The sequence below is a fragment of the Vulpes vulpes genome, chromosome X (assembly GCF_048418805.1).
Source record: "Vulpes vulpes isolate BD-2025 chromosome X, VulVul3, whole genome shotgun sequence".
In the NCBI taxonomy this organism is placed as follows: domain Eukaryota; kingdom Metazoa; phylum Chordata; class Mammalia; order Carnivora; family Canidae; genus Vulpes; species Vulpes vulpes.
Window position 1 is genome coordinate 84,156,682 of NC_132796.1, and position 13,413 is coordinate 84,170,094.

Here is a 13,413-nt window from a genome sequence, read left to right on the forward strand (position 1 = left end):
AGGCGCGCTTCGGCCCGCCGTCTGGTTGGCTACTCCGTGATGAACCGGGAACCTTTCCCAGCCCTGAGTGGGCTTCACCTCGGGTCCTTCTCGGCACTTTTGCTTTTCTTGAAGAGGAGAACAGCCTCAAGAGCGAGATACGTAACAGTAGTAGTAATAACCGTGACAATCATTATGATTACGATTATGACGAACACACTTCTCCTCGTTGTTGTTATTGTGGTCAGCCGCGCTAAGCCAGCTCCCCAGGGAGCCGGTGAGCTCCAGGAGGTCCTGGGCTTTGGTGGATGCTCTCCCAGGCTCTCGCTCTGAAGAGTCCATTTGGCCTGGGTGCATGTATCACGGGGGTTTATATTTACTTTTTTTTTTTTTTTTTAAGTAAAACTAATGTCTCAGCTTCCAACAAAATAAGTAAGTCCCGCCAGAGAAGCCAGAACGAAGCATTCTGTGCTCACGGGGATAGAGAAAGAGGACACTTGGGGAATTTTTAAAGATGAATGCTTAATTATTTAAAAAGAAGGCACACGTTTTCTCTTTGATATCTATAAATTATTGTTCGCTAACAAAGCATTTCTAAAGATGCGAATGTTGTGCAGTCCGTGGGCTTGGCAGCGCTGTCGCCGCCACCTGCGCGGCCTCATACAGTAGCATTCAACAGATGCTTCAAGAAAATTGCGATCGGTTTTAGCTTTGTGAAACAGAACTTGGGTGTGGACAGTATGTTTACTGCCAAATTAAAATCAGAACGCTGCAAGAGTGTCGGAATTCAGTGGGAATGGAGGGAATCCTAGGATTCCCGAAAGCCCCTACTGAAATAGACCAGTAAGTTCCTTTTACAAATTGGGAAACCGAGGCACACAAAGAAGTGACCTGAAATAAGGAAAGGACCCAACTCTTATCACGGCTCCCACCTCCTTCCCCAACCCTAACTTTTGATGCTACTGAGACAAAAGGTCCCCAGATCGGCCAGCCGCTTCCTTCCCTCTGCGCTCCCTGGGGTTCGATCCTCCTAGCTGCTGTACCGCCTCCCGCATAGCCTGTTTCATATAATCGGCGCTCTACGATCCGGCCCCAAGTAGCTGACCCTGAATCTCGATCTTTCTTCGGTGTAGCTACCTGGGACCGGAAGGGAGCCAGTCCCCACTTCTCCGGCGGCCCTCGGTAGACCGCCACCGAGCCAAGACCAGAAACGCCACCCCCCATTCCCATTTGCTCATTTCTTCTTAGAAGGAATCTGATTTGCCCCCTTCTTAGTGGGATCTTCCCCATTACGAAATTTGATCTTGGTGCCTCCCAGGGGTCTTGGCCAAGGTGGCTCCCACCACCCTTCTCTGAGGGGCAGTCAGGACACCGCAGGCACCTGCCCGGTGGCGGCGCCGGGGAGCCGGTGGCGAAGAGCTCTGCTCGCGCGGGGCTGCAGCTCGGCATCCCGTTTGTTGCCAAAAGGGAGCTTTTGTAGTTCGCTCCTTGCCCTGCTGTCCTGAGCATGCCAAGGCAGCCCTCACAACGGCTGGGCAACCAACTGGCTGTGGGCCTCGGGCTTTGTACCAGAGAAATAGGTGCAGCCCCACCTCAGAAACCCAAAGAAGCTGCTCTCGGGGTGTCTTTCTGAGGACCTAGAGGGGGGCTTGTGGGGTCAAGAAGGAAACCACGCAGTGCCCTCCTGGGGCATGAAGGCCAAGAGCTTTCCTTTCTTCCTTCTCTGCATTTGGGGTTAGGAACAAGGGGGGAAGAGGGCCTTAGAGCCACATCCTTTGCTCACTAAATATGGTTGACCTTGTGAATGCCTCAGTTGCTCCTGTTGGGGAAAGGGTTACTAGTTGCAGCCGAGAAACTCAGAGGGAGTTTCAAAGCTTGGAACTTTTGAGACTTATAAAATGTTAAGGTGTGTGTGTGTGTGTGTGTGTGTGTGTGTGCATGTGCGTGTATTTGGGAGGAGGTGTTTTTTGAATCTTTAAGGGTACATTCTTAAGACCCCCCCCCCAAGACTGGCCCCAGTTCCCCCCAGCCTCCAAGCCTCATAAATCAAGTTAATCATCAACGCCACCGCCACCACCGTGGGGTCTCGCGCCCCCTGCCAGCAGGTTCCAGAGGCACTAAGAGATGGCCCGAACAGGCCGGGGGCAGTGTAACGCTGAGCGCTGATTGGTCGCTCTTGGCTCCACCCCTCCTCCGGTTTTGGCCCAAGAGAGCGGTGCAGCATCGCCAGCGTGGGGTAGGCGCTCTGGTGCTCGCGGAGGAAGCTCACATCCTCATGCGCACCGATCTTTCCGATCCTGCCTTTGGAGCAGCTAGACTGCCAACCTTGGCTGCTCCATCGGCCTGCTGCCCCTTACCTGCGATTGCATATGAACTTTTCTTCCTTCTTGCAAGCCGTTGTCGTCGGAGTCGTCAAGATCGTCGTGGCGCTCGCGTGATGGCCTTCGTCCGTTTAGAGTAGTGTAGTTAGTTAGGGGCCATCGAAGAAGAAAGAAGACGCGAATAGTGCAGAGATGCTGGAGGTGGTCAGTTACTAAGCTAGAGTAAGATAGTGGAGCAAGACCAGCCAAACCTGTCCGGGGGCGCACGGTCGCCCAGAGGAGGTCGACTCGCCGGTGCTTACTATCGCGCCGAGCTCCCTCCACCCCTCACTCCGCCGAGGCGCGAGATTGCGGCGCGCAGCGCAGCGCAGCGCACTGACTGCCGCGGGCTCCGCTGGGCGATTGCAGCCGAGTCCGTTTCTCGTCTAGCTGCCGCCGCGGCGACCGTTGCCTTGTCTTCCTCCCGGACGCTTGTGGTAAGTTGGAGCCCCGGACGGCATTGCTAGCCGAGACCCTAACGGTTTAGGCGGGGGATGGGGTGGGGAGCGGGGCCAGGTCCCGGATGGTTGCAGCTTGCAGAACTGCGCTGGCCGGAGCGGGAGGTGGGGGGCGGGGGGAGGGAGGGACTCTGAACGCGCAGCTCCAGGAGACGCTGGGGTCTCTGGGTGGAGAGGGGGTCTTAGTGCCATGGGAGGGGCACCGAAGCCTCAAAGGAGGTTGGGTAGCAGGGACTTGAGACGAAGGCGCTTGGCGGGGGGGGGGGGGGGGGGGGGGGCGCTCGAGAATCCAGCGCCCGGATTGCTGAGAGAAAAATGGGAGGCGGGCGTGGGGTCTCAAGAAGTGGAGAGCGGGGGGAGAGTGAACGTGGGTGTCTCCGTGTAGAGGTTCGGGCTGCGGAAGGTGCAACTGAATTGGGGGTACGGGCTACGTTTTGAAGAAAACCGGATTTCGGGCAAGTGGGAGGGGGCACGAGGCTTGGAACAGTGGCAGCAGAGTGGGGAGAAAGATCCTCTATTATGTTCTCATTGAAAACCGAGCCCAGTTTTCGGAGGGTCTAAGTGAACACCAGTAACTGGGGAGATGAACACTGCGGATCTGTGTCTGGGTCTAACAGCTGTGGGCTGATTCGAACAGCGCTGCTAATGGTCACGTAAGTTTAAGATGAGAGTATAAGGGCATTCAACGAACCTTTTTATTAGTTTACCTAAGTCACTATATTTTGAAGACGATTGCGGAAAATCTCCTGTGCTGCCTCTTTTTCTGGTTCCTTTACTCACTTTAACCTGACGAGCAGTCCTAACAGTGTACCTCGGAATTGCTAAGCATAAGAACAGGTTGCCGTTCCCGAAGCCACATAAAGTTCGTCATTGCAAAAAATGTGTCTGCGTGTCTGTTTCTTTTTTGCGCCGTGCCCTTTGCCTTTTGCTTCCTGTTGGGTAGTAAGCGACTTGAGGTGACCAACATTTTATATTGTGTTCAAGACCCCTTTATTTTAGGCGACAGCACTCCTCTACTCAGATTCAGAGGGCGACATTTGGCACTTAGAGAATATCTAATTTGGTCGAGAATCACTGCCAGTACCACGCAGCTTCTTCATTAATATTTATCATCACAAGTCCCGTCCAAGGAAACCTCTGGCTGCCGAGCCACTAAGTGCATATGCCCCTCACCACATACCTTTTAGGCAGGCTAACCGAGGGAACCTCACTGGGGGAGAGGGGGGCCTAGCACTTAGCTAAAATGATTAGGGTTGGGGGAGACACTGCTCAGTGAGTAACACATAATGGTGCAAAAGGACATCTGGGTTCTAGAGTTTAAATTTTGATTAAGAAGTTTATCCACATAGCAGCCATTCTGACAAACAAAACATGAACACGGTAGAAACAAGGTAGTTGACCACATATGTGTAGACACAGTGAAAAGGGCCACCGCGGGGAGGGGGCGGGCATTTCTACCATGATCATTGCTTTTCCTTTGCAGTATTTAAGTCCCCCTGAATATCATCCTCTAAGAAGAATATAATTTATTAATTTCTTTGCACCACGATACCTTGATCTTTGAGAGTTATCTCCCTACCCCCCCCCCACACACACACACACCTAACCCCTGCCCCTGGTTACAGGAATTATTTCCCCTATTTTGGGAAGGTGGGCTATAGAATACTTAATTAAATTTTTTATCCCTTAAGTATGTTCTTCTAATCCTCTGGGGGAGTAAATAAAATATTTATTTATTTTATCCACGTAATTTCTTTCTTACTAGCTATTATCATCTACAGCAACAAGCCCAAGGTAAGTCCTGAAATTCTGAAGGTGGATAAGGCTTGTGATTGCAATGTCAAGGTAGGATCTGGGGTGCTTAAGCCAACACTGGCAGTGTTTTTCTATCTGCATAAAATAGAATAGGTTATTAACCCTTCCTATGCTTTCCTGAGTGGTCTATATCTAGAGCTGTCATGGATGAGGATGATGACATTTTCAGATAATAACATGACAGGCTTTGGTGCAGTATGAATTCATGGGAAGAGGGGTGAAAGCTGACATTTTTGTGAACCTACTAGACGCCAGGCATGGAGCCAGGAGCATTGCATATATGCATTATTTCACATGGTCTTCATAATAAGCCTTGGATGAGGAAAATATTCCCATTTTACTGGTAACATTGGATTTTTTTTTTCCTTCCCGTCTCTCAAGATATTCTTGTAGATAAATTTACAGCAACTGAATAAAAAATATTTACTTGTGCTTTCAAGACTACCTGGAGGAAAGATGTTTATTTTTTAACAATACAAGTAAAATCTTAAAAACCTAGCATCTCTGATATAATATTGGGCTGATTCCACTAAGGGTTTAAGCAACATGGGTATTTCACCCCTAGCAGTTTACTGGTAGTAGATTTCTGCTCTGGAAAATAAATTCTAAAATCATGGGAGATTTGCAAGATTATCACTACCATTTGGAATTTAATTATTTAGAAATGTTTCTGAATTTAGCTGGTGAATACCTATATCTGAATAATAATCTGAAGCCTGCATAAATTCTCAGTTATTTTACTATTCCATTTATTTCCTTCAAGTTACAGTTATTTCTCTCTACCTAAGGGACACACAAAAATTAAAACAAAATTTACGAGTGAGATTGTCAGAAACCAACATTAAGTATCTTTAGCTACACATATCCAATTGCTCAAGGCCTGAGATGGAAGAAGGTGGCTGGTTTCTGAGCCTTCAGGCAAATAAATCCCGAGTTACAATGGCTCTAGAAGCTTCAGACTATTTGTCCATTATCATCAAAGAACCTCTTACCACCCAATTCTTATAGAAGTAGAATACCTCACAAAATGAGAATATTGTACAAGCACTGTGTGCTTGTATTGAGATTATTTTAGTAAAGCATCTGGTAAAGACTAGTGTTGTCTAGTGGAGAAAAATATGTAAATTGGTACCACTAATGACCTGGATAGCCATGAGCAAACTTGGAAAACTTGACTGTAAGTTAGAGTTAATAACATATATTATTGTAATATATGACATATATTAATATGTTATGCATTCACGTAATAATATGTTAATCCTACATGATTATTAAGAAGCACATGGGTAGTAAGCATTTAAAAATTTTGTTATTGCACAAAGTCATATGTGTTTATTATTGTTTATTTATCACTGTTCCAGTATAACTATGTGATTTTATCTGCAACTTGTATACTCTTGAGTCTCAGAAACCTCCAATCACCAGCACAATGAGTGTTCATTAAATTGATGCATCCATCGGTGGCTTTCTTCAACGCATTTTAAGGCCTCCTCGTACACTGACAACATGGCTGCAAAACAGCCTTGTAATCTCCATTTTAAACAAGTAACGTTGAAACCCACCAAGAGGTTAAAATGCACTGTCATTTAGCGAGTCACAAGCAGATTTAATCTAATGCTCACCTGCAACAACTCTTTGGCAGTCATTTCTGACATTTTTATACACAAATGATAGAGTGAAAGCAGGAGTTTAAATGAGATGTACATGAAAAAAAATAAAAGAGAGATGTACATGAGTTGGAATCTTAATTATGTTTTTTTTCTCCCTGTACCCAGCATCTCTACTTCAACTCAGCTAATCCTTCCTCCCTTCAGCTGTGTGTAAGACTGTGCCATCTGCAGTTTACTAAGATACTTGTTTATTACAATGTTGTACCTACAGTTGGCATTTCATAAAGTCAATCTTACTCATTAGGGTTAACTTCATTCATAGAGGACCACTTATACGATCAAATTTGAGAAGCACTAGAAGGGCCTTCTGGCCCCCAGATTAGTAGCTTTCGTGGTTTTCCACAGCACTTGAAATTCTATATTCAGGAATTTCCTGATTTAACCTTAGTCATTGTCTCCTTTGAATACAAACATCCACTTAGAGGGGTAACTTACCTTTGTCATTATCTATTAATAACTAAGCATACATTTATAGACTGCTGTCGAACAGCCTTTAGAACTGCAAGGTACAGCAGCCACCAGCCACATATGGCTAGTGAAATTTAAATTAACTGAAATTAAATAAAATTATAAACTTAATCTTTCTCACAGACCACACTTTAGCTACTCAAAAATCACAAGTGGCTAGTGATTGTGCAGTGCAGATACAGACTACCTATTGGACAGTGCAGATACAGACTATCTCCATCACTGTAGAAAGTTCTTTTGGAAAGTAAGGATTTTCACTGCTGTTTCACTGAACACTTCCTTCACCTCCTTGCCTTAACCAGAATCTGTAATTTTCCTACTTGGACTACTCCTACAGTGGAGATACATTAATTCTTATCCTCTGCTTCTCCTCACTTCATGAGTCTTACTACTTTTCCATATGTAAGAGCTTAACACTATGGGTGAATCTCTACCAGTGCCATTTTTTTTTTAAGTTCCAACACATTAGAAACAGTCTCTTCTGTTGTTATTTAAATAATGTTTTACTGATGCTTACAGCATTTCAACATTTCTTTCTTGTCTCTGCTGTCTATGCCTTCATTGACATTTTTGGCACCTGGTTCTTTCTTACTGTCCATTTTTAATCTTGCCACTCTCTAGAGACTCCATTATTTATGATTATTGCCAAATAACAGTCTATCCTCATAATTCCTTGACCTCTTATTTTTCCATTGTCTTCAGGCCTGCTGACACACCTAAAATATGCCCCTTTCCAAAATTTTAAGTTCAGAAAGACTATGCTCAGGGGCAGCCTGGGTGTCTCAGCGATTTAGCACTGCCTTCTGCCCGGGGTGTGATCCTGGAGTCCCGGGATCCAGATCGAGTCCTGGGATCCAGATGGAGTCCCGCGATGGGCTCCCTGCGTGGAGCCTGCTTCTCCCTCTGCCTGTGTCTCTGCCTCTCTCTCAGTCTGTGTCTCTCATGAATAAATAAATAAATCTTTAAAAAAAGAAAAAAGAAAGACTATGCTCAGATTATGACACTCAGTAACCACCCATTCCCCACCTTTCTTTTGTACCTGCTCTTCAACCCCGTCAAGACTTGCCAGGCCCCCTCTTGGCTTCATTTTCTTCTTAGTCTGACCCTTATGCCAGTTACGATGTTTCTCATCATCACTCAATACTCAATACACTGCTCATTGCCCTTCCACTGCCCCGCCTTTTACCTTCATCCTTTTGGTTTAATCTGTCCTATTTCCTACTCTGATTGCTGAACACTACTGGAGAAAACTAACAAAACTACACATTTTACAGTCTCCTATGTCTGCTGGGCCCTCAATACTGTTCAGCAATCCTTTTACATGCTAAGTTTACATGTTAACTCCCTTTCTTATACTCCTAGATACATGTTCCAAACTTTTACAACTCTTGCCAACTTTTGTATTCCATTCCTGTATCCCCTGAAAATTAATTTCAGTAATTTTACTTTCACACTGCATAGAGAAAACAGAAACTAAGGAGATGTATAAGAAAGATGTCATCTTTATTACCTTCTCTCTCCTCTACCTCTAGATATCTATGTATTACTTCTGTGCTTACTTCTTTTGCTTTGCCTTGGAAAAATAAGAACCCCTGTTCTCCAAAATTAACTTCTCCCTCTGTGTACCGGATCCTGCTTTCTTCTGTATCCTAAAGATCTCATCCATGATATAGTCTTCTCTTTTCTGCAATATCTTACATGCTCCCTGCCTTCCACATACAAACTTCTTTAATCTTCTTTATGTTGAAAAATTGGTCCTTTGTGACAGGCTACTGTTACTAATACATTTCAAATTAGTTATTAAAATAACCACACTTGCCTTCTAACCCATTTTCCATTAAATGTTCTCACGAGCCTATTCCCCATCCCATCCCCAATGATAGTCCTCTATCAAAATTTCTTTTGGCACATGAAAAAATGTTGAGGATATATAGGTGGTCAACAAAGGCCATTTCATCTGCCCTAAATTCTTACACATTTCTCATTATTCAGTGCAGGTGACTATAAGAACAAAATATCCTCTGGAGGACAATAAGGGAGTAGATTTCTGATAAAAGGAGTGAGCAACAGAAGAATCAGGATGGAGAGTTAGTTCAAGGCAACTTGGTGCATCCTGAACTACTGTACAAGGTGGCTAGCTGAGCCTGGGAAGAATGAAGGTGAAAGGTGAAGGTAGCCTTCCCAAGAAAATGAAGCAGCTTGATTGGGAGTGAGGAAGGGAGGGTGAGCATTCAGAGTGGAATCAGTGTTATAATGCAGGATATGGGGGTGAGCTCAATACAAAAAATTTAAAAATAAAAATTAAACACTACTGAAACCAAAGGCAAGGTCAACTAATATCTAGAGAAGAGTAGCAACCACTACACTGACCAGAGTTCTTTTAATCTTTTCTTTTTTTCTAAAAAATGACTGTCTTTAAAGTCATTAGTGAATGCCTATGAGTAAATGTCACAGCGTTCACATTTTTTATAACTATATTTTAAACTCCCAGATCTCTCATTTTATCTCAATAGTCAAAGACTTCATACTTCCAGGTCCAGCTTTTTATAATCGAGGTAAGGAAGACCTGCCCAAGTTAACAAGTAATTATTCTTCACAAAAGAGGTATAAAAGAAGATAGGAATAGCTGTTATTTATTAGAAATTACTATGTATGACAGATTTATAAAAGATTCACCTCTATTCACATGTATAAGCTTCATAGTTACCCCATGAGAGGGTACAACTAATATCCACAATTTGCAGATGAGGAAACTGAGGCATCACAAAGAGATTAAATAATCCACTTAAACTAACTGAAACCAAGATTGAAATGTAGCAGTTTTGATTCCAGAGAGACGATGCTGTTAAGCAGTAAACTCACTGCCTCCGTTTAGGAATTGGCTAATTTATCTTTAATGCTAGCCACTAGTCTTTGGATAGAGCAGATTTGCCTGTGAGCATGAGGATATTATTACTGACAGTGCCCATTAATCATTAATGTGCTGTTTGGCAAAGTAATAAGATAGGCATGTAACAGTTCATCTGGAGATTTGTTACCAAGAAAAAAATAAAGTAAATGAGAAAGTCTTGTTAATGCTGAGGGACTGAAGGACAGGAAGCCTGAGTGAAGCTCAGGGGACTTAGATCATTTCAAGACTGAAATAAAATCAGGGAAATAATGCTGTTATGTACAAAGGATGACTGGGAAGAGTCACGACAGTGAGTTAGACACATAAGTGAGTGTGCTTTGTCCCACGTGTGACATCACAACAAAGGCCATTCCAATTTAATCCTTTATATACAGTTGCCTATGTGGAATTCAAACAGGAAAATTGACATCCTGGAGATCTGAGATTGGAGGGAACAGAATGATTGTTAAAGATGGTTTCTCATGTATCAGAGAGGACTGTCTGATCCCATTTGCCATGTAGTACCTTTCCACACTGGCATCAGGAGAAATAATTTGATAATCATGGCTTGGATAAAAGGTACTGCTGAAAGTCATTGTCAGTTTTTTAGTCTGAACTGACTACCTGATCTGAACTCAGGTAGAAAGACTGTATCCGAGTATAGTACTTATAGTTAATGAAAAGTTGAAAAGAACACACAAAAAAATGTGTATGCTTAAAGGCTTTGTTTTTTTATAAAGACTTTATTTATTTATTCATGAGAGACACAGAATGAGAGAGAGAGGCAGAGACACAGGCAGAGGGAGAAGCAGGCTCCCCGCGGGGAGCCGCATGTGGGACTTGATCCCGGGACTCCAGAATCACACCCTGAGCCAAAGGCAGATGCTCAACTGCTGAGCCACCAGGGCGTCCCAAGGCTTTGTTTTTTTAATTGGTGAAAAAAACCTTTCCGTTTACTACTTCCATTTTAATGACATAAAAACTGTGACTTGCAATTCAACAATGATTTATTGCTAGAAACAGGGAGCAAAATGCAGAAGTTCAGTACTGTGGGTGGTGCTCCCCCTCTAAGTTCTACCTGGTCTTCAAGTCTGGTTTAAGCCCCACCTCTTGCATAAAGCTTTTGCTGACTAGCCCACATATATGACAAATCCCTTGCCCATAGTAAGTTACCAATTAACATACCTTGATTAATTGTATTGCTATATATATATATTATATATTATATATATACTTATATATATTTATATAATATATATTATCAATCTATATCTACATCCATCCATCCCTCCATCCATCCATCCCCCTAGGAATGTATGTTTCAATAGTTAAAGTGAAAGAAGAGAAAGAAAGAAATAGAGTAGAATTTCTAGCACACCTGCACAATAACATTTAAGAACTCAAAGCATCTAACAAAATAACAGATTTCTCTGAAATGATGTGATGTCATCTCTTTCAACATATTTTCCAACAATTAAGAAATTATTAATCTTAAACTAGTTTATAGCTAAAGCTTAGCCCTATAACATACAGTTTTATTTTTTTAGTTCAGAGTGAAATATATATAACTATAAATATATATGAATATTATATAAAATAGATGATAGTGGACAGATAGCTAGGAAGGAGAGAAAGAGACACTCCATTCTATTGGCCACATAGATGTCTGGTAAAAATCATGATCAGTGATTAGGATAAATTCCATATTCTGGCTGTAGAATTTTGGTTTTTAGCTTTTAATTAGTAGCCCCTCAAATGTCTACACCCATTTTGTAGTATTGGTTGATGGTTCAGAGTGGAGCAGAATTTTTTCTTTTTAAAATAACAATTCCCAAAAGCCTTTGCAGCAAATAAATCTGTATACAAGAGTTTTATTGATTCATTTTTATAATGTGATAGGAAATCAGAGGTTACTATTAGTGAATTGCTATGAGTGACAAAATCAAGAATTTGTCAGGTTTTTTTTTAAAATCTTAGATTAGAAAAACAGTTAAAATTATTTTAATGCTTTGTGGTTTATAGATAGATTGTTCTGGAATTTTTTTTGTTTGGTTGATTAGTCACTAATTCCCAAGGGCCTAATAGCCCCATATCTTACATTATTAAATGTAATATCAGTCTAAAATAGATGAGGGGAGAAATTGATTACTTTAATCTTGGTGGAAGTAAAACAAGAAGGATCTGGTGTCTTGCCAATAAAATTTTTTTAAACCAAGTTTTAAGAAAGCACAAATGAGCTGGTTTCTCAATGGACTTATTTTTCTAGTCTTTCCACCATGCTTCTATTCCTATTTTTTAAATCACGATTAATAAATGGATAGAATTGATGAAGTATGGTAGAAATTATAAGCCCCCAAACTACTCATGGATACAATGACTGTCTTTCCCACTTTTTTTTTAAAAGATTTTATTTATTTATTCATAAGAGACACAAAGAGGGAGAGGCACCGACACAGGCAGAGGGAGAAGCAGGCTCCACGCAGGGAGCCAAACATGGGATTCTATCGGGAGGATCACACCCAGAGCCGAAGGGGGCGCTAAACCTCTGAGCCACCGGGGCTGCCCCTCTTTCCCACTGTGGAAGATATCTTCTATTAGGATGATTACTTCTTTTTCCTTTAAATTATTTTTATTGTGGTAAAGTACACATAACATAGAAGTTACCTCCTTAACCATGTTTAAATGTACCATTCAGTAGCATTAAATACATTCCACAGTTGTACAGCGATCACCACCATCCATCTTTTTAACACTTTGCATCTTGTAAAACTGAAACTCTATATTCCTTAAACAATTTCTCCTCCACCCCAACCCCCGGCAACCACTGTTATACTTTCTGTCTAATACAATAACTCTTGCTCTCCAAAATCTTAAGTTAGCTCATGCTGATTCATTACCTTGAATATTCATTACCTTCCTCTCATTGGATAATGGTCTACCTCAACTTTTCCTGCTTATACTACCAAACCTCAGCCAATTATTTTGTAAGTAGATTGACAAAATTCATGACCAATGTGTATCTGTCAAATTAGTGAACTACATAATGAAGGTGAATAAAAAACTTATAACAATTATGGAATTTTGGCAAGTATTTGTTGAGGGCCTACTGTATGCTTGACATTTCCCTGGAGGTTAGAGAAGTGATACACATATTACACAGTATTTCCCTGAAGAAGCTAATAGTCTTGTGAGACCAAAAAGACAATTCCATATAATAATACAGTTCTGCAGAGTGCCTGAGTGGCTCAGTATCTGACTCTTGATATCAACTCAGATCATGATCTCAAGGTCATGAGATCAAGACTTGCCAGGCTCTGCACTGGTCATGGAACCTGCATAAGATTCTCTCTCCCTATTCCTCTGCCTCTCCTCACCTGCTTGCGTTCTACCTATAATAATAATAATAATAATAATAATAATAATAATAATAATAATACAGTTGTGCAATTTATGGTATAGACAACATCAACTTCTTCTCTTCCTACCTTCCCATTCAGGAAAAATGAAGGTAAAAAACGCAGCAGTTTCTTGTTCTGCTTGAGCCTCAGTTTCTACAACTATAAAATGAGAGGGTGTACTAGGTGATTTTTCTATAAGGATCCTTCAAACTTAACATTTTTGTTACAGACAAGAATGCAGAAACCACTGAAGTTAAATAACATACATCCCTAAGGTTACAAATCTGGAGGCATAAATTAGATGAATATATATAGGAGAAAGAATATGAAGAAAACTCCCACAGATTTTGCCATTCAAATGAAAATAGAATTTAA

The 13,413-nt window shown here is 42.0% G+C and overlaps 1 protein-coding gene and 1 long non-coding RNA gene across 4 annotated transcripts in view; one reads left to right on the forward strand and one right to left on the reverse strand.

The window, feature by feature from the left end:
* Positions 1-2,527, reverse strand: part of LOC140596242 (uncharacterized) — a 190,419-nt gene extending 187,892 nt beyond the window's left edge. Inside the window, exon 1 of the long non-coding RNA XR_011998279.1 lies at positions 2,337-2,527. This is a non-coding gene — a long non-coding RNA (uncharacterized lncRNA). The remainder of the gene's footprint in view (positions 1-2,336) is intronic.
* HTR2C (5-hydroxytryptamine receptor 2C) overlaps positions 2,175-13,413 on the forward strand; it is a 307,776-nt gene continuing 296,537 nt past the window's right edge. The window contains exon 1 of one of the 3 annotated variants that reach the window (XM_025983878.2): positions 2,175-2,776. The gene's annotated coding sequence lies outside the window, so the exon portion shown is untranslated. The remainder of the gene's footprint in view (positions 2,777-13,413) is intronic. The other 2 variants (XM_072744528.1, XM_072744530.1) reach the window with 2 other exon arrangements.